Source organism: Lepidochelys kempii, chromosome 2, assembly GCF_965140285.1.
Source record: "Lepidochelys kempii isolate rLepKem1 chromosome 2, rLepKem1.hap1, whole genome shotgun sequence".
In the NCBI taxonomy this organism is placed as follows: Eukaryota; Metazoa; Chordata; order Testudines; family Cheloniidae; genus Lepidochelys; species Lepidochelys kempii.
The window spans coordinates 137,235,246-137,253,086 of NC_136381.1; positions in this window are offsets into that span (position 1 = coordinate 137,235,246).

Sequence of the window (17,841 nt, forward strand, 5' to 3'; positions counted from 1 at the left end):
GACAGCGGGGACAGAGGGGCCGCTCTCCTCTTGGGGAAGCTGGTAGCTGCTTCCCACTGGCTCTGGAGCCTTCTTCCCAGCATCTGCTTCAGCCTCTTCATCCTGGAACCGAATGGGGAGCAGCCGTGAGTCTGGGGTCAAGGCAGCCTCTCACTAACGGGCCTGTCTGCTCCGCCCCCACCTCTCCTCCACTGAGGCAACTCCCCCCTGACTGCACACCCCACCCCGGGGCACAGGGACTGCAATCTACACACACTGGCAGCAGCTCACAGCACAGGCTGCTCCCAAAGCTCCCCCTCCCCACTGAGGCACTGTGACACACGGGGAGTCTCATCCTTTCAGAGCAGTGGGGTTTTCAGACTGTTTGGACAAGCAGCTCCCTCCTCCTGCCCAGGCCACACGCCCTCCCTGGCTAGAGAAAGACCAGAACCCGGGAAGGAATCTGAGTTTGGCCTGGGAACTCGTCCCCAGCTAAACTTCACAAGGTTCCAATCATATGAGGCATGAGTCCCCCTCAATTTCCACTGAGTTCAGTGGGAAAGTGGGTGTTCAGCAGCTGGCAGGGTCTGACCCTCCAGAGACTCCTACAAGGGAAGGGCTGGGAGCCCTATTGCTGGACTATTTCCACCATGCTGGAGATGGCTCTGGAGAACACCCTGCAAGAAACACGCTGCCCAGGCCCAGAGCAAAGGGCTGCAGGGGGCTGTGTTAGCAAATCTAGTCTCACCGGGAGGAGATCCCCCCTCCTCCTCCCACCATTTCTGCCTCTCCCCAAGCAGAACAGAGAAGCTTCTGAGGAAATGCTACCTGCCACTCACTAGGTCTAGATGGCGCAGTGCTGGGTGGCAGATGCTCAGACTTGGTCTGTTCCTGCCCCTCTTCCTTGCTCTCCCGCACCAACGTGGGCTGAAAAGGGAGCTGCACAATGCCCTGCCAGCAGGGAGACCAACAGTGGCTGTGAAAACAAAATCATGTTTTATTGCCAAGGGATGGTTAAACTCAGGCTAGCAGCCGGGGTCCAGAACTCTGACATACTGCGGGCAGGACGCCTCCCATCTCAAGGTCTCCTAGCACCTCACACACATTCCTGAAGCCTGACAAGCCAAGGGCTGTAGGGGAGGGACTCCAACCGCACTGATAGAAAACTGTGGCCTGGGCAGGGGAAGCCACTGCCTCAGGGTCACACTGGGAGTCAGTGACAGAGCCAGGGATGGAGCCCAGGAGCCCTGTGTCCAGGCCCCTACACTAACCACTAGAGGAACGTTCTTTTCCAGAGCTGGCAATTGCAAGCAGGACTCTGTTCCCAGTCTCCCTGGCTCTGAGAGGGAGTGTGACCGGCTGGAGAGACTGAGGCAGGGGATTGGGGTCAGGACTCCTGGCTTTCAGTGGCCATTCTCCTATTGACTTATGGGACCTTTGGCAAGCCATTCCCCGTCTCTGTGTTTCAGTCCACAGCAGTAAAATGAGGATCTAATACTTAGTCACTTATTGTAAAGTGCTGAGATTTACCCAGGAAAAGTTGTTCTGTAAGTGCTGTGCAGCACTGGACCCTCATCGGTCAGATCCAAATTCCTAGAGTTTAGATCTGGGCTTTCAGTTCAATCCTGTACGGAGTGAGGATCCCAGCCCTGGACCTTGGATTGAGGATCAGCCCTTCTTGGGGTGGGAATTGAGCTAGGAGGCTTTTCCGTCCCTCGCCAGGTGGATTAACAATAGAGGGTTTTTAAAATATGAACCGGGTTTTTCAAATTAAACTCACCACGGGTTTTTTCGTTAAAAATAAGCCTGCTTCAAATTCAATTTGAATTTGACAATCTATGTTAAGGCCTAAATTTGTTATCATCTCTTAAAATAATTTCAAGAGAATAGAAAGAAATCCATCTTAAGTAGTACATGTTTACTGCCAAGTTTTAAGGAGAGTCAAACGACTGAAGCATCCGGAACCAGAGTTCATGGAAGTGCTAGAACAGCTTTAGACAGCAGTAGCCCTTCCTGTGAAAGTGCAGAAGGAATAGTTTCTCCCTTTCACTTTATTCATCTAGTTCAGTTCAATGACTAGTTAATGGAATTGAAAAAGAACACTGGGAGTTGACAAAGAAGGCAAACTTGTTTGCTTCCTTCAATCTAGGAATAAACACTAGGTGTGAGGGGATGAGATCTACCCATTGAAAAATCGGGAAGAACATGGTGACCAGAACGTATCAATTCAGTTCACTAACTACAGCTAATATTTCCTTTCTTTAAGAAATCGGGTCGTTTTAAATGCAAAACATTTTTGATGAATGTTTTTTTCTTATGCTTCTCTTTCTGGCTCAGCCACAGCATTGCTGTGTAAACACCTCTTGCTCTTTACCTCAGTTTCACCACCTCTGTTTGGGATAGAGACACTTCTCTCACTCCTAGCAGTAGTGCGATTTGAGTAGGTCATGAGAGTTAGACACCTACAGGGGGTTCTTGGTTTTGAAACAACCATTCATTTTAATCACCTTGATTGTAGGAGAACTACTACATTCACGAGAATCAGAAACTGCTCATATTCCATTAAAGAACGGAAGGCAGCAAAATTCATCATATCACCAATTTGTTATGAATTATTTACTCATTCTTAAAAGAGAGTTGAACGCTTTTTTTGTTATGTAGGCCCAGTTCCCACTGCTGAACCAGTACCAATTACACTGGATAATGCTGTAAAACCTATATTTTATTGTCAAATCATGGAAGCCATTCCTCTTCTCCTCTTCTTGTTTTATAAGTTTCAGATCAACAAAATCCTCCCCTTGACAGTCACTGCCCGTGTGGCGCTGCAGGCAGAGTAGCCTGTACAGGCTGCATTGTGACATCAGGGGTAACTCAGCCACACATCACTGATTTCACTCCAATAAACCTGAGCATAAACCCTAAACCTGCTACCTGTCTTGGTCATCTCTCCCATTGAAACCTGCGGAATCATTTGCTGACTCCTTTTAACCAATGGGATTGAATTATGAAAATCACCTGCACAGAATTAGCATTGACTGGCTCAGTTAAATCTGATGTCACAGTGCACCTCTACCGGCAGCACCAATTAAATGGGCACAGTGCAGAAACCAAGCTTTGCTGGTGGTTTCTTTTTCTAGTTGTCACCAGAATCAACAAGGTTCTTCGCACTGATGCCTGCCTAGAAATTCCCTGAAATTTTGGAATCAATTGGACATAGTCTTCAAAAATTATCGCATTACAGACAGACAAAGAAATGCCATCGAATTGAGCATTAGGCCTCACTGCACTCAGCCAGCAATGACTTTAACTCCCTTTTAACTCAGTAATAACCCCCAGCTCACCCAATCAGCATGGAGACTCTCAGGGACTGGAGGCTGAGCATTCTCAACAGGTGGCCAAAAGACAGCACTAGTCAGGACAGGAGATCACTCTGGTGGAGATCTCCGTCAGCGCACGATTCCAGCCCCACGTCTTTGTGAGGGCCTCCTACAATGACAGCTGGAGAACAGCCCCACCTGCCTCAGGAAGAAGAGCAGCAGAGAGAAATGGAACAAGAGAAGAGAAAAGAAAAGACAAGACAAGAGGAAAGGCGGAAAAGAGAAGCAAAAAACGGACAAATTCCGAACTCCTCAGTGAGTCAAAGATTCCAAGCCCAGAAAAATCAACTCTGACCATCTAGTCTATATAGAACTTCCCTTAAAGTAATTCCTGTTTGAATTAGAGCGCATATTTTAGAAAAAGAGCGAATCTTGATTTTAAAAATGCTAGTTGTGGAGGATCCATCACAACCCTGGGTGAATTACTTCAAATCCTGACTGTTAAAAATGTTCACCTTATTTCCAGTCTGAATTTGTCTAGCTTCAACTCGCAGCCATTGGATCTTGTTATACCTTTGTCTGCTCCAGTGAAGAGCCCATTAGCAAATAGTTGTTCTCTTATGCTCATCTTTTAACCTTCTCTTTGTTAAGCTAAATAGATCGAGCTCCTTGAACCTATCTTGATAAGGCATGTTTTCCAATCCTTTAATCTTTCTTGTGGTTCTTCTCTGAACGCTCTCAAATTTATCAACATCGGTCTCAAATTGTGGACACCAGAACTGGACACAATATTTCAGTAGTGGTCGCACCAGTGCCCAGTACAGAGATACAGAACCTCTCTACTTCTGCCGGAGAATCCGCTATGGATGGGTCCCAGGGTCGCATTTTCCCTTTTGGCCAAAGTGTCTCAGTGGGAGCTCATGGTCAGTTGATTATCCACCATGACCCCAAGTCTTTTTCAGGGTTACTATTTCCCATGATAGAGTTCCCCGGGACAGAGTCCCCCTCTTGTACATATAGCCTATATTTTTTGTTCCTAAAGGGAAACTTTACATTTGGACATACTAAAATGTACGTTATTTGCTTGTGCTCTGGTAACTAAGCAATCGAGATGGCTCTATATGAGTGACATGTCCTCTTCATTATTTACCACTCCCCCGATCTTTCTGTCATTGGCAGATTTTACAGTGATGATTGTATATTTGATTCCAAGTCACTGATCAAAATTTTAGGTAGCTTACATCCAAGGACCAAACCCTGCAGGACCCTACTAGAAAGACACCCGCTCGATAATGATTCCTTATTTAAAATTACATTTTGAGACCTATTAGGTAGCCTGTTACTAAGGGGCGGAGTCGGAGTTGGGACATTTTTCTGACAACTTTACTTGTGTTTTCCAAGCCTAGAGCTCGGCTGCTAACGTATGGATCAGGCTGAACAGTTTCCAACCTTCACTGAGAATCTTACCTTCTACACAGGGGATGTCTGCTTTCTGCAATATCAACACAGAAAGGAGAACATGGCCAAAGAAGCTCCTCCTTCACACTTAGGTGCGTGACCACAAATCCTCTCTTGGTCCCCAAGGAGAGACCGCAAGGAGGAGTCTTGCTGCAGCAGGCTACAGGGGTCTTCGAAGTTTCCCCTGCCCTGAACCCCTGTACTGCATGTCTGATGTCAAGGGAGCTCTGTGAGGTCACAGCCTCCTCACTGCCTTTGCCCAATAGCCTGAGTTCCTGCCAAAGGCCCTTGTGAAGTCACTGCCACACCTACCTCTCCCTTGCAGGGCTGATGTCTGCCCCTGGACAGCCTGGTAGGATGTTTGAGCTGCTCCCCAGATCACCCCACTTGCTCACTATTGATTTTGGGGAGCAAATAGGCTTCCCAGTAAAACAGCAGAGTCTGTTCCTCACCCCACACTAAGTTTTTCATAGATTGTGAGGCCATTAGGTGTCCTAATGAGGCCTCTATTTCACACGCCATGAAATTCCACACTCTTACCTCCATATCAAAACCAATACTGTGTTTTACTAAAACACACATTCCAGAAAGACATCCATCTGTGATGTGAGGCCGTCAAGAAAAACAGAGTCCACCGCTTCCCTTGATAATTTGTTCCACTGGTTAATCTCCCTCACTCCTAGAGTAGGACTGGGCATTTGCTGTATTCAAATGTGTTGTTTGAATGGGCTGACTTATCTTCATCATTATTTACCGCGACAGCAATCTTTGTGCCACCTGCAGATGTTACCAGCTGTGATGTGATATTGACTTCCAGACGGTTGGTGTAAATGCTGAAGACAGTTAGTGGCTGAGAGCCTGTTCACCCCCCAGGCACCACACACCCACTCCCTCCTGTAGTACAGGAAAACGGCATCCAGCCCTACTCTCATATGGTTTCAAAAACACGCTTGGCAGCAGTTTCAACTATGGGGTTATGAACCACGCATGGGGGTCCCCTGTTAACAAACACACTTCACATCTAGAGTGTCAACAGGCTGCAGTTCTATGCATCTGAGTTTCCCACCTTCTAAACTGGTATGAGAAACCCACCTTGATTTTCTCCATTTAAAATTTGGGAGACTCTATGGCACAGGGAAGTGAAGTGACTTGCTTGTAGTCACACAGTGATTCAATGGAAAAGCCTGGACGAGAACAATGTATTTGTTCTGGTTCACAGACTGGGCCCTGATCTCGTGTATTCCTTGCCTCTTTGTTCTAAATTCAAGTCCCAGACTGAGTCCCCCTGGTGGACACTCATTAGACTCCCTCAATCAGACCCAACCTCTGGATCCAACTTACAACCAAGCCATGTGGGTCAGCCAATGTCCAGCCACTGCTTCAAGCTGTGGGGCTCCTAAGGCCCTGTCCCAGACACACACTTCTTCTCTGGCTCCCTTCCTGGTGATGTCGGACTTTGCAGTCCAGATGTTCTCGGCCCCAGGGGAAAGGTTTCACAGGCTGTTTTTTAAAGTGATGTGCTCTCTAAGATGAGAAAGCCAATCCTATGCCAGGAGCCCCAGGACACAGTCCAAAACCCAATGGCTCTCAGAAGTGTTGAGAATTCAGAGAGGGGACTGAGGTCAGGTATCTATTTTTTGCACAGATGTGTGACTCTCTTGTGCTGTCTAAGAGTAAAGTGTGTGTGTGTTTAAGAAGTTACTTTGAGAGCCTGGGGTTCCTCCCTTTAACTGCTCTGTGGTCCCCAAGGGGCTGAACCGGAAAGGGAAGTGAGCAGAGGTGAAGGGGGAATCTGGAAAAATGTGGCAAGTGGATGGAGAGGTGTGGGACATCTCAGCACTGGTTCAGGGCCCATCTCCTAGACAGACAGTCCCAGTTGTCCCCCTCCCATCTCCTCATCTGATCTGTCTCTCCCCCCAATCCTGGCCTCCTGTGCCAATCTCACTCCCTAGGCTCCTCATCCAATCACAATACTCATGAATCTCCAGCCTCAGCTCCTGCTTTCAATCTCTTTGCCAAGCCAGTCCCAGTTCTCCTGAACCCCAGCTCTTCATCAGATCCATCTCCCATTCCCCCTCACTTCCTTCCACCCACCCCACTGGTTCTCACTCCCCATCTCCTCTCTGGCTGCAAGTCTTCTTGCTCACTCAGACATATTCTCTGCCCTCCCCTCACCTCCAAATGCCAGTTTCTTTCACCTCCTGCCAGCTTCCAGCATCCCTTAGGCTCTTTCTCCCAATCTACTCACCCCTGTCCCCTAGTCTCTGCATTTGAATCTAGCGCTTCCTCCTATTCTGGGCCCAGCAGGGAGCGGGGCATTGAGAGCACAGGAGAGACAGGCTCTCTGCTCTCAGTTCAGGTACCTGGACTGAGCACAGACCGCAGCAGCTGAGAGCTGCAATTACAGGGAAAGTCCTGCTCAGCCCCAGGCTGGAGCATGCCAGTGCAGACACAATTGTCAGGGCGAATGGAGCAGCTAACGTCAAAGAAGTCTCTATTTTGACTTCTTTGAGATTAGCAGCTCCATTCTCCCTGACTTTTCAAAGACTTCTCGTTTGGTCAATTTAGGTAGATTTTCAGAGACAGCAAAAGGTGCATCCCTGGTACAAAGGCCACCTCCTTGGGAAATTTCAAGTCCCTGTTCCAAAACCTGGGGGCACTAGAGCTTTTAAAAGACAACGGCACCTGAAATGTTTAGCATTGGCTAAGCACTGTCTTCATAAACTCATAGACTTTAAGGCCAGAAAGGACCATCGTGATCTTCCAGTCACCCTCCTGTAACAGACCCATAAGATGTGGCCTAGCCACGTTCTCAACAACAACTGAATTATTTTGACTGAATGTTTCAGGAAATATTCAGCCTCAAGGCAGACACCCCGCATGGGAAATTTCAGCCCAGCCAGTTTCAGTTTGACAATGTTATAAGCAACTGAAAACAAAGGCTTATTGTGGGAAGCACTGGGCAACCTTAATAACAGGCAGCGTTGGCAGCGCCCCCTATAATGTGAGGCACTCACAGCTGGCTGGAGCGATGGGATGTCAGTCAGGGCCAGCAAAGGTCAGGATGTCAGAAATCATAGAATCATGGAATATCAGGGTTGGAAGGGACCCCAGAAGGTCATCTAGTCCTGATTTGAATTCACACGCCAGAAATCATCTTTGCAGTGTCCCGCAGCCCCTCCCCTACTTCAAAAACAACTTTTGACAGCTAGCTCGGGGGTCTGACCCCACCAGGCGCTTTCTTTGATCCAGTCATGAAGGAGCATCTACGTACAATAACTGATCATGAAACACAGGTTCGTTACTTAGGAAAAAATATGCATGATGAACTGATTCAAATCCTAGCAAATGCCATTAAAAAGAAAATTACAGAAGCTGCCCATTCTGCAAAATACTTTTCAATAATACTGGACTGTACTCCAGATGTGAGTCATGTTGAACAAATGACGATGATCATTCGTTTTGTGGATATGGAAAAGTCTGCAGATGAAGATAATATTGAAGTGCTCATAAAGGAACATTTCTTGGGGTTCGTATCACTGAAGGAGATGACTGGCGCATTTATGACAAACTATTCTACAAGAGCTTGAAACAATGTCATTATCTGTTGAAAATTTACGTGGTCAAGGCTATGATAATGGGAGTGATATGAAGGATAAAGACAATGGTGTGCAAAGGAGAATGATGGAAATCAATCCTAGGGCATTTTTCGTTCCTTGCAGCGCGCATTCTCTGAATTTGTTTGTCAATGATGCTGCTAGATGCTGTTTGGAGTCAAGCAGTTTCTTTGACCTGGTGCAAGGTGTTTATGTGTTTTTCTCAGGCTCAACACGTCGTTGGGAGATTCTGACTCGCCATGTGAATTCTCTAACTGTGAAACCACTTAGTCAGACAAGATGGGAGAGTTGCATTGATGCTTTGAAGCCTCTTCACTATGAACTTGGAAACATTTATGATGCCCTAATTGAAATTTCTGATGATACTACCTTTACTGGGTCATCTGGCAATATGGCACGTTCAGATGCAGAAGCTCTTGCAAATGGCCTTTCCAAAGTCAAATTTGTGACTTCACTCATTTTGTGGTATAATATCCTTTTCGAGATTAACCTCACTCGTAAGCAGCTTCAGGAAAAGAACTTGAACATACATTCTGCTCTTCAAAAACTGCAGCAAACTCAAAATATTCTGGAGGAATTCATAAGTGATGAAGGGCTCGAAAGAACACTGGTAGATTCTCTCAAGCTTGCTGAAGAAATAGACTTTCCGACAGACTTTGAACCAGAGCCAGTTCGCATTCGGCAAAAGAAACAGCAGTTTTCATATGAATGACAAGACACACCTATTCAGAACCCAAAACAAAGGTTCAAAGTGCATTTCTCTTTGCAGTCCTTGATACTGCTATTCACTCGGTTGGTGAAAGATGTCAACAGATGCAGCAGCTAGAGTCAATATTTGGCTTTCTAGATGATATCCACAGCTTGCAAAAGAAAACAGCAAAACAGGTAAGAGACTTTGGTATAAAACTGGAGTCGGCATTGACTCCTGAAAATTCTAAAGACATTGATGCTACAGATTTGTGTAGTGAGCCTGAGACTTTTTCAAGACGACTTAAGGAACATTCCACTCCTGAAGAAGTACTGAAGTTTGTTTGTGAAAACAAACTCTCAGCCAGTTTTCCAAACATTTTTATAGCTCTATGCATTCTTTCAACTTTGCCAGTTTCCGTAGCTAGTAGGAAACGTAGCTTGTCAAAGTTAAAATTGATAAAAACATATCTGCGTTCAACAATGGTGCAAGAGAGACTTGTTGGACTTGCCACAATGTCAATAGAGCATGAACTAGCTGGAAAACTCGATCTAAGAGAACGAGTGACTGAATTTTCAAAACTTAAAGCAAAAAAAGTCATGTTTTAAGAGCACAGAGTGTTTTTTATTCAGAGTGTTTTGTAAATACAGGTTGAAGTTCATTGAAGAGTTTTCTTATTTCTTTCTATATTGGATGTGGTGGTAATGGCAGTTAAAGCAGGATAGTGTAATGGATGATTTTGGATTTGTAATAATAAAAATTATAATTAACATTTTAAATGCATTTTTATTTGAAATCAACTGAAATATCACCTCACTGTCGTGTACAGATCTATTCTGAAAAGTCGTGTCTCTATTTTATTTGATCTCAGAAACATTGGTTGGACATACGGATGGATGGACAAACCGAATAATTAAGCCTCTGTTTAAAAAAAAAAAATGCTTAAAAAACATTAAAAGGAAAAAAGGGGCAAAATGTTTCCCAGTTTACCAAAAACCTCAGCCTAGACCTTCCCTTGCGGTTTGAGCCTGGGGCACTGTCATAAATATAAAGGGAAGGGTAAACCCCTTTAAAATCCCTCCTGGCCAGAGGAATAATCCTCTCACCTGTAAAGGGTTAAGAAGCTAAAGGTAACCTTGCTGGCACCTGACCAAAATGACCAACGAGGAGACAAGATACTTTCACAAGCTGGGAGGAGGGAGAAAAACAAAGGGTCTGTGTCTGTCTGTGTGATGCTTTTGCCGGAGACAGAACAGGAATGGAGTCTTAGAACTTAGTAAGTAATCTAGCTAGGTATGTGTTAGATTATGATTTCTTTAAGTGGCTGAGAAAATAGCTGTGCTGAATAGAATGAATATTCCTATCTGTGTGTCTTTTTTGTAACTTAAGGTTTTGCCTAGAGGGATTCTCTATGTTTGAATCTAATTATCCTGTAAGGTATCTACCATCCTGATTTTACAGAGGTGATTCCTTTACTTCAATTAAAAGTCTTCTTGTAGGAAAACTGAAAGCTTTTCTCATTGTTCTAAGATCCAAGGTTTTGGGTCTGTGGTCACCTACGCAAATTGGTGAGGATTTTTACTAAACCTTCCCCAGGAAGTGGGGTGCAAGGGTTGGGAGGATTTGGGAGGGAAAGACGTGTCCAAACTACGTTTTTTCAGGAAGCCAGATAAAGTTTGGTGGTGGCAGTGGAAGTCAAAGGGTAAAATAGTTTGTACCTTGGGGAAGTTTGAACCTAAGCTGGTAAAAGTAAGCTTAGGAGGTTTTCATGCAGGTCCCCACATCTGTACCCTAGAGTTCAGAGTGGGGAAGAACCTTGACATGGTGGCAGAGTGGTGGGATTAACTTGAAATCATTTTGAGATCAATTTGAGATTTTTTTGAACCAGAAAAACAGATTTTAAAAGGAAATTTTTAAAATCCTTTGTGCTGCTAGAAAGCAGGTCTCCAACTGGCAATAGTTGGATGTGGTTTTTTGTTTGTTTTTTTTTGCTTTGGGGCCAGAGCAAAGACAAAAGGGAATTGTCTTTAGGAGCTGCAGTTTCTCTTCCTAAAGGAAGAGTAGTTAACCTCCTGCAGGGAAATTCACAAGTTTTCACAGACCTAAGAGCAACTAGAGGGGATTTCTACCTATTTGCCTGAAGACAAAAGTGTTAGTTTTGGGGTTTTGGGGTGGTTTTTTTTTTTATTTTTCTGTAGGCTGACAATCACTATCAGAGAATAGGTATCCTATTCCAGCACAGCAAAATTTTACAAGCCAAGTTTTGTTTGTTTTATTTCTAAATGTCGGGTGTAAAGTTAGTTAAAAACAGAGAGGTTAGGATGAGAGACTCCATGGCTCAACAAAAGCTGGAATTAGCCAGATTTCAGGCTGATGAAAAACAAAAGGAACATGAAAGACAGATAGAACTCATGCGGATCGGGAAGGATGTACAGGAGGCTGCCCACAGGAGGGAAATGGAGGAAAGGAAACATGTGGAGGAGGAGAAGGAAAAAGAGAGGAATCATGAACTGGAGATGGAGAAGGTAAAGGCTCAGCAGAATATAGAAACAAACCCTAGCAATCCTTCTCCAGGTACCACTTCCCATCCCAGAAAGATCCCCACCTACAAGGCAGGCGATGATACTGAGGCCTTCTTAGAAAACTTCGAAAGGGCCTGCCTTGGGTACAGCATCTCTACTGACCAATACATGGTAGAGCTGAGGCTACAGCTCAGTGGACCCTTAGCTGAGGTGGCGGCTGAAATGCCTAAAGAACACATGAACAAGTATGAACTGTTTAAATCCAAGGCGAGAGTCAGAATGGGGATAATACTCGAGCATTCTCGTCGGAGGTTCAGAGCCCTAAGGTGGAAACCAGACATGTCATTTACCCGACATGCCTACCACATTGTGAAACATTGGGATGCCTGGCTATCAGGAGCAAGTGTTGAATCTCCAGTAAATTTGCCCTTCCTAATTCAAATGGAACAATTCTTAGAGGGTGTTCCTGAGGAAATAGAAAGATACACCCTAGATGGGAAGCCCAAAACTGTAATCGAGGCAGGAGAGATTGGAGCCAGATGGGTAGAGGTGGCAGAGAAGAAGTAAACTGGTTGCAGTTGGAACAGAGACCAGAAGGGACAACCCCAGACCAGACCCTATTACTGGGGGCCGCCCAAGGCCCCACCTACCTCCCAAAGAACCCTCCAGACACCTTATCGTCCCACCACCCCGTTCTCCAGCAACCCGCCTCGCCCCAGTGACCCGTCAGCTGGACGATGTTTTAAATGTAACGAGCTGGGGCATGTAAAGGCCTACTGCCCCAAGAACCCCAACAGATTACAGTTCATTGCACCGGAATCACACCAGAGATCCGCAGCCCCAGATACCCTTGGAGCGGAGGGAAACCGTGAGTGTGGGCGGGAAGAAGGTCACCGCATGGAGGGACATTGGAGCACAAGTGTCAGCCATCCATGCTTCCTTAGTGGACCCCAATTTAATCAACCCAGAGATCCAAGTGACAATTCAACCCTTCAAGTCCAACTCGTTCAATTTGCCTACAGCCAAGATGCCTGTCCAGTACCAGGGCTGATCAGGAACGTGGACTTTTGCAGTCTATGATGATTATCCCATCCCCATGCTGTTGGGGGAAGACTTGGCCAATCATATGAAGCGGGCCAAGAGGGTGGGAATGGTCACCCACAGCCAGGCTAAACAAGCTGTGACGCCTAGCTCTGTTCCGGAAACTTCTATCAGGACCCAGTCAGAGGTGATGGACCCGGACCCCAGGCCAATGTCTGCAACAGCAGTAGTGGATCCAGTCCCAGAGACCCAGATGGAACCAGTCCCAGAACCAGAACCAGCGGAACAACCAGCACCAGATCCATTGCCAGCACTGAATCCAGTACTTGCAACCTCAACACCAGAGGGCCCCACCGAACCTGAACCGGCAACAGCCCATAACCCTACACAAGAGGCTCAGCCAGAGCATGAACCCCAACATAGTGTCCCAGCGGAGAGCGGTTCAGAGTCAACGGAAACAGTCCCATCCCCTACATCGCTTCCAGAGGGACCAAGCATAGGTCCACAATCCAATGAGAAACTGATGTCTCCAGCATCAAGGAAACAGTTCCAGACCGAACAGGAAGCAGATGAAAGCCTCCAGAGAGCTTGGACTGTGGCACGGAGCAACCCACCACCTCTCAGCTCTTCTAATTGATCCAGGTTTGTTGTAGAAAAGGGACTTTTATACAAGGAAACTCTTTCTGGTGGACACCATGAAGACTGGCATCCTCAGAGACAGTTGGTAGTTCCAACTAAATACCGGGCCAAGCTCTTGAGCTTAGCCCACGATCATCCTAGTGGCCTTGCTGGGGTGAACAGGACCAAAGACCATTTGGGGGGGCCATTCCACTGGGAGGGAATGGGCAAGGATGTTTCTACCTATGTCCAGTCTTGTGAAGTATGCCAAAGAGTGGGAAAACCCCAAGACCAGGTCAAAGCCCCTCTCCAGCCACTCCCCATCATTGAAGTTCCATTTCAACGAGTAGCTGTGGATATTCTGGGTCCTTTTCCGAAAAAGACACCCAGAGGAAAGCAGTACATACTGACTTTCATGGATTTTGCCACCCGATGGCCGGAAGCAGTAGCTCTAAGCAACACCAGAGCTAAAAGTGTGTGCCAAGCACTAGCAGACACTTTTGCCAGGGTAGGTTGGCCCTCCGATGTCCTCACAGATGCAGGGATTAATTTCCTGGCAGGAACTATGGAAAACCTCTGGGAAGCTCATGGGGTAACTCACTCGGTTGCCACTCCTTACCACCAACAAACAAATGGCATGGTGGAGAAGTTTAATGGAACTTTGGGGTCCATGATACATAAATTCGTAAATGAGCACTCCAATGATTGGGACCTAGTGTTGCAGCAGTTGCTCTTTGCCTACAGAGCTGTACCACATCCCAGTTTAGGGTTTTCCTCATTTGAACTTGTATATGGCCGTGAGGTTAAGGGGCCATTACAGTTGGTGAAGCAGCAGTGGGAGGGATTTACACCTTCTCCAGGAACTAACGTTCTCGACTTTGTAACCAACCTACAAACACGCTCTTTAGCCCTTCCTAAAGAAAACTTACAGGATGCTCAAAAAGAGCAAAAAGCCTGGTATGATAAACATGCCAGAGAGTGTTCCTTCAAAGTAGGGGGCCAGGTCATGGTCTTAAAAGCTCTCCAGGCCCATAAAATGGAAGCATCGTGGGAAGGGCCATTCACGGTCCAGGAGCACTGGGGAGCTGTTAATTATCTCATAGCATTCCCCACCTCCAACCGAAAGCCTAAGGTGTACCATATTAATTCTCTAAAGCCCTTTTATTCCAGAGAATTGCAGGTTTGTCAGTTTACAGCCCAGGGAGGGGACAACGCTGAGTGGCCTGAAGGTGTCTACTACGAAGGGAAAAGTGCTGGTGGTGTGGAAGAGGTGAACCTCCCATGACCCTTGGGCATATGCAGTGACAGCAGATCAAGGAACTGTGCACTAGCTATGCGCCGACGTTCTCAGCCACCCCAGGACTGACTGAACGGGCATACCACTCCACTGACACAAGTAATGCTCACCCAATTAAAGTTCAACCTTACCGGGTGTCTCCTAAAGCTAAAACTGCTATAGAACGGGAGATCCAGGATATGTTACAGATGGGTGTAATCCACCCCTCTGGCCGTGCATGAGCATCTCCAGTGGTTCTAGTTCCCAAACCAGATGGGGAGATACGTTTTTGCACGGACTACCGTAAGCTAAATGCTGTAACTCGCCCAGACAACTATCCAATGCCACGCACAGATGAACTATTAGAGAAACTGGGATGGGCCCAGTTCATCTCTACCTTGGACTTAACCAAGGGGTACTGGCAGGTACCGCTAGATGAATCCGCCAAGGAAACGTCAGCCTTCACCACACATGTCAGGTTGTATGAATTTAATGTACTCCCTTTCCGGCTTCGAAATGCACCCGCCACCTTCCAAAGACTTGTAGATGGTCTCCTCGCGGGATTAGGAGAATATGCAGCCGCCTACCTTGACGATGTGGCCATATTTTCGGATTCCTGGGCAGAACACCTGGAACATCTACAAAAAGTCCTTGAGCGCATAAGGGAGGCAGGTCTAGCTGTTAAGGCTAAGAAGTGTCAAATAGGCCTAAACAGAGTGACTTACCTTGGACACCACGTGGGTCAAGGAACTATCAGCCCCCCCACAGGCCAAAGTGGATGCTATCCAAAAGTGGCCTGTCCCAAAGTCAAAGAAACAGGTCCAATCCTTCTTAGGCTTGGCTGGATATTACAGGCGATTTGTACCGCAATACAGCCAGATCGCTGCCCCACTGACAGACCTAACCAAAAAGAAACAGCCAAATGCAGTTCTGGGGACTGAAGAGTGTCAGAAGGCCTTTAACCAGCTTAAAGCGACACTCATGTCTGACCCTGTACTAAAGGCCCCAGACTTTGACAAACCGTTCCTAGTAACCACAGATGCGTCCGAGCATGGTGTGGGAGCAGTTTTAATGCAGAAAGGACCGGATCAAGAATTCCCCCCTGTAGTGTTTCTCAGCAAAAAAACTGTCTGAGAGGGAAAGCAACTGGTCAGTCAGTGAAAAAGAATGTTACGCCATTGTCTACGCTCTGGAAAAGCTACGCCCATATGTTTGGGGATGGCGTTTCCACCTGCAAACCGACCATGCTGCGCTACAGTGGCTTCATACTGCCATGGGAAATAACAAAAAACTTATTCGGTGGAGTTTAGCTCTCCAACATTTTGATTTCGACATCCAACACATCTCAGAAGCTTCTAACAAAGTGGCTGATGCACTCTCCCGTGAAAGATTCCCAGGATCAACTGGTTAAAATCGTCCTTGAAATGTGGAAAATATTGTTAGACTTTATGTACTTGGTAGTATATTTAGAGGTGCATGTGTCTTATTAACGCTGTTTTTCCTAGAGCTCCAGGAAGAAATGCCAGACATCGTTTCACCCTAGCTGAGACTTGGGGGGCATGTCATAAATATAAAGGGAAGGGTAAACCCCTTTAAAATCCCTCCTGGCCAGAGGAAAAATCCTCTCACCTGTAAAGGGTTAAGAAGCTAAAGGTAACCTTGCTAAAGGTACCTGACCAAAATTACCCTGTAAGGTATCTACCATCCTGATTTTACAGAGGTGATTTCTTTACTTCTATTAAAAGTCTTCTGGTAAGAAAACTGAATGCTTTTTCATTGTTCTCAGATCCAAGGGTTTGGGTCTGTGGTCACCTATGCAAATTGGTGAGGATTATTACTAAACCTTCCCCAGAAAGTGGGGTGCAAGGGTTGGGAGGATTTGGGGGGGAAAGACGTGTCCAAACTACGTTTTTTCAGGAAGCCAGATAAAGTTTGGTGGTGGCAGTGGAAGTCCAAGGGTAAAATAGTTTGTACCTTGGGGAAGTTTTAACCTAAGCTGGTAAAAGTAAGCTTAGGAGGTTTTCATGCAGGTCCCCACATCTGTACCCTAGAGTTGAGAGTGGGGAAGGAACCTTGACAGGCACTGATTGCATCTTCGCCTAGGGCACCAGTTGCTGACAGCTAGTCTAGGGCCGCCCCTGAGAGCAGGGGGTATTGGTTCCAAACTGTCACTTTGTTCAGTGGCTGGTAGTCTACACAGAGGCGTAGAGTCCCACCTTTCTTCTTCCCAAAAACGGCCAGGGCACCTGTGGGAAACCTGTGGGAAATGCTTAGTAGCAAATAAACCCTTTCTACCAGTTTTCATGGTTTTACACAGGGAGAGCCACTAGGTCTTTGGACATTGTGTAAATATGGCCAAAGGGAACTTTCAGGCTAGGTTGTAGGAAACCCCTACATTTTCAGTCATCTCCATTCAACCACTCTGGTAGGGGCACCATAGGGCCAGGCACAGGTAACAAGACTATGGTTCACACCTGGTGTGATATGTCCCCTTTTGTATACAGGCCACTTACTTCCGGAATTAAATTTCTGCAAAAAGTTGCACCACCTGATCTCACATGCTGCATCCGATATTTAGGTCTAGTGCTTGGAGCGTAGGTCACAGCTAGGCGTAGGATTACGCCTAGGCTAAGGGTGATGCTAGAATCAAGCTCCAGGGACATGCCTGGGTCAACACCGAGATCAGACTCCATAGACAAACCAGAATGAGAACTGGAGCCAGAGTCCAGGTGCAGGCCAGAGGTGAAAGCCGGGTGGTCAGAGTCCAAAGATAAGCCAAGTTGATATCAGGCCAGAGTCCAGATACAGGCGGAAGGTCAAAGCTGGGTAGTCAGAATCCAAGGACTTGGGGAGGATCAGGAGGAGGAGGCAAGGCTGGAGTGGGTCAGTGGTGGGGCTGGAGCGAGGAAAGAATAGGGCAAGCACAATGCTAAGCCAGAGTTGTTAGACAACATCTAGAGCCAAGGGTCACGCCAAGGTCATCAGCAAGAGACCGGAGCTGAGGGTCAAGCTTGAGTCAATAGCTGGGAACCGGAGGGAAGGGCAGAGCCATGCACGCAGGCAGGAACCAGGAACAAAGTGGGCACTGTGTCAGCATCAGGGCAGGGGGTCTGCCTTGTTGCCCAGATGACTTACAAGTACTCCCAGGCACTGCCCACCTGGAGCCCTAGAGACCTGGGTTCAAATCCCACACATCCCCTTGTCTCTCTTCCTAGGAATAAAAGGAGGACAGCAGGATGACAAAGATGTCTCTGTCCTGGCTCTTTAATCCTTGCCCTTAGCAATTCTTCCTCCAGGGCCTGGTACCCAACAGGGTATGGAACAG